This window comes from Pinus tabuliformis, chromosome 8, assembly GCF_031772625.1.
Source record: "Pinus tabuliformis cultivar Carrire ecotype Pingquan chromosome 8, CPIR1, whole genome shotgun sequence".
Lineage (NCBI taxonomy): Eukaryota > Viridiplantae > Streptophyta > Pinopsida > Pinales > Pinaceae > Pinus > Pinus tabuliformis.
In genome coordinates, this window is record NC_142294.1 from 1,454,364,226 (window position 1) to 1,454,368,512 (window position 4,287).

General features: G+C 34.7%; 1 pseudogene; it reads left to right on the forward strand.

Annotated features, from left to right (window-relative positions):
* Positions 1 to 1,277: 1,277 nt before the first annotated feature.
* Positions 1,278 to 1,793, forward strand: LOC149241237 (pathogenesis-related protein PR-1 pseudogene; annotated as a pseudogene).
* Positions 1,794 to 4,287: the final 2,494 nt, after the last annotated feature.

Genomic DNA, 4,287 nt, shown 5'->3' on the forward strand with positions numbered 1-4,287 from the left:
GCGGGCGCAGTTATGCGACGAACATCCAAGCCACTTGCGACAAAATGCGACAAACTTATGTGACAATAAGTGCGACGATGGAACGACACTTAAAATAAAACTAAGTGTTGAACCTTTATTCATATGCGACGGTTTATGGAGTGAAGCCGACATGTTAATGTGCATTCGTGGGCGTTTGGTGATGAGTTATGGGGTCGGCCTTAAGGCTAGACACCCTTCCATAAACCCACGATGGAGCATGTATAAATATGAAGGCTTTGAGCTCATTCGAACAACTCAACAAGCTCGCACTTTTTCCTACGAAGAGGACAAGGGGTAAAGCAAGGCGCAGAAAAGAGGAGTGCGCATATCTCATGCGCTCCTCTTGTGTAGTACGCAGACTTTATCGGAGGTCGATTGTAAGGCGTTCAAGGTGCGGTTTGAGGTGATGGTGTGCAGGACTTAAAGGTGGAGATCTTGGTGTCTCGGGTGAGCACCCTCCTACCGAAGGAGTTAGTACATGTATTGTAAAGGCTGTCTATGCCTTGATTGTAAATATTTCTAAGTGTTGGCTTGAAGCCTTGTCAAGCATCACTTGTGTTGTATTATTAAAGAACTGTCATAATATATTGTTATCGGGCAGACTTGTTCGGGAGTTGCCCCACCCTTTATACTTTTGTGCAATTGTTATTGTCTTGGTTAATTGCATATTGGATAATGAAAGAGTATGGGCTTCATTAAGTATAGAGGATAATGCATTTTACTTGGTTGCAAAACACAAACTAAGTAAGGACAAGTGAATTAGGAGTAGTCCATGTGTACGAGTATTGGTGAAAAGAAAGTGCACGGTGGTGCCGCACCTCGCCGGCACGGTTGAAAGACCACCGTAGGCTTGGGGGCGTGACACAACAAGTCGGGATGGGAACAAAACCCCAACATACACAAGGATTCGCTGCTACAATATAAGAAAAAAATCATACCATATAAGAAATCCAACTTGGATCTACCATTACAGTTGGGATACTTGCCTCGTAGAGTTGCATCACATTAAATGAAGGAAGCTAAAAGAAGAGAACCACGAAAAGCAACTTGAAAACGCTGACCAGGGATAACCATACATGGCAGTTTTGATTGGAATGTTGCTTATTTAGATCGGATTCGGTTATGATTAAGTTTGGAAAATTGATTTGGAACGGCATCTTCTGCAACTCTCATTCTATAAATTTACGAGGAGGAGAATAACAAAGCTATGAAAGGTTGTAGGGAGCAGAGTGAACAGGAGGACTGATCGTGAGACCATGAAGATGAAGTTGTTTCTCCACTTTCAAGCTCCCCTGTCCTTTCATTTGTTATTGTGTCTGGTTTCCAGTGCGGTTCTTGTTGGTGCTGCTGATCGAGCATTGGTGTCCCAATTCATTGGACCCCAAAACAAAGCGAGAGCGGAGGTTGGGGTTCCTCCCCTTGTGTGGGATGACAAAGTCGCCAGCTACGCAGAGGCGTATGCCAAGCAGAGAAAAGGTGACTGCGCTTTGCAGCACTCGAACGGTCCATATGGCGAAAATATCTTCTGGGGATCAAGTGGAGCTGACTGGCAGCCAAAGGATGCAACCAGCGGATGGATCGGCGAGAAGCGTTTCTTCAACTATGCAACTCGTACGTGCGACCAGTTTGAAAAATGCGGCCACTACACTCAGGTAGTGTGGAAGAATTCTGCCAAAATCGGCTGCGCAAAGGTCATCTGCGACGACGGTGGCACTTTCATTACCTGCAACTATGATCCTCCTGGGAATTTCATCGGTGAAAAACCATATTAAGCATCCAACTCATCTGGGCTTCACTGTGTTAAATTATCATAAGCATCAATTCCTGAATAGTGCCCTCCTAGTATTGAAACATGTCTAAAATACATGGCTTTTCTTTACTCCTTCACACTTGTCAGTCTTAGTAGCTTCACCACGGGCAATACCATCTGCTCTTTCTATCTAAGTATTTAGTACTTCCGTTTAATATATTAAGCTTTTTCCAGGTTGTAATGTTTGAGAATCAAATTCTCAAGATATCATTAATAATTTGAAGGATATATTCTACACATCGTAATTGTATTCGATGAATTCTAGCGTGCCCGTAGAGCCTTCTAATCCGTGAATGAATGAGATATTTCGGAGCATAAATAAATTAGACAACTGTTTAGAATCTCATTTGGATGGAATCAAAAGTAACTGCGTCGAAAGCGATTTATTTCGTTATTAGTGGAAACTGTTTTAAAAATATTTTTATATTAGTATAGCATTGAAAATTAAATGATTAAATAAATGATCATAGTTTATAATGTTGGGAATCTGTAAAGCCAAGACAACAGTGGGGTAGGAAACAGGGAAATCGTTTAAAAGCTTTTGATTTTATTATTGGGATCGCGTATCTCATTCCAAAATACTTTTACATTATTAAATTTATATCCGTCTTAATTTTTTTATATACAAAAGTTTAAAAATAATGAATATTTTATATAAATATATATAATTTAAACTCATTTAAAATAGTACAAAATAGATATTTAAATTTATATATATGTGTATATATCAGAAAATGTCTTTAAATGCTATTTTAAAGTATAACGATAAACAATATTTATTGAAAAACTGAAAATATATATATAATATTAAAGATGGTATTCTGTAAATGTTTTTCTTTTAATTTATAAAAATTTTGCTATAAACAAAAATCTTAAAATCACAAAATATCTAAATTATTAAAGTGAATTGGATTGCATCAATATTATTAGATTTCTTAATCCTCAAACTTCTTAAAGGAAAATGTAACTCAACCAAAACACCATATCACAACCTAATCTACATCTGGTAAATTAAATTAAATAAAAAACATTTAAATTATATGTAAATTAATTAAAATATAAATATTCAAATTATACAATTAATTTAAACTCTATTTTGTAAATTTCCAATCATTTACTATATAAATTTATAAATTATTTAATACATTGTTCTTCAAACAGTATTACAGTATAGGTTAATTGAGTTACTTTAAAACGACAAATAAAACTGTGTTAGGGCATTTCGGGTTGAAGTCATTTAATTAATTGGGATTTCATTTTCTCTGATTTTTTTATTATGGATAATATAATATTAGTTAATATATTTTTTTGAATCACTAATACATACAAATAAATTATTAATAATATCAATATAATAAAGTATAATTTTATATTTTTCAAGTATATATATTAAATTTAATATATTTTAATTTTATTGTATTATAATTATATTAATAGAAATGGAATAAGTTTTATAAAATTTTAATGTAATTGATACTAGATGTTGATAGGCATCAATCCATAATAAGTATCAACTTCATGATACATGTCATTTTGTTAAAATTAAAAAATATAATAACTAATTAAACCACTTAGATCCATCTTAATTTTACATCTACTAAGTGTAGAGAGTGATCAAATATTTTTGTACTCTAAAAGAGGTTTTCATCTCAAGATATTTGATCCTTCTTTGGGCTTGGTAGATTTGGAGTTAAAATGAATCTAGATTAGGTTAATTTTCCCCTTTAAATAGGTAATATTCCACATGAATATGATGTGTCAATGCCATGGTTTCTCATAAACCTGGAGCTCAAAAACCACTAATAATAATTTATGAAAATTAATAAAAATAATAATTTATTTTTATTTTTTATTCTATTTTGATGGATGTTTACAAGACGTTACCTTCCTATGTACTATTGGCCACCATGATGGGAAACTGACCCAATAATACAAGTTTAGCTTCTTAAGATTGTAGATGTTTTTCATGACTAACTTGTCCACCAAAATAAAAAGATGACTTGGAATAGAGCTATTATTTATACCATTACAAAATTAATGGCTATACCCTATGAGCCTTTTAAACTAAGACAAACATACCGAGTTGCTCCATAACTAAGTTAACCATATGCCAAAAAGTTAACCATGCGTCTGCATCCTTTATGGGACTTTCAACCAAAAGGTTGAATGAATTGTTTGACCTCCATCATCCCCATAGTTGGCCACTTTGAGCAGGGATGGAGTTATGATCACCCACCAACCATCCCTGTTGAGCTGGACCATAGGAGCATTATCATGGACTCCCACGTGGAGCTTTGAGACCCTGGTTGATTCCCCTACAAAGAGATTCCTTGGGCTCATAAGAAAGGCTTCCACATGATGCGTGGAGGTGGTATGCAGTAAAATTCCAAATAATGTCAACCTAACTCCATTGAGAAACCAATTGAAGTAATTTGGACCCATTTATTATTGACTTC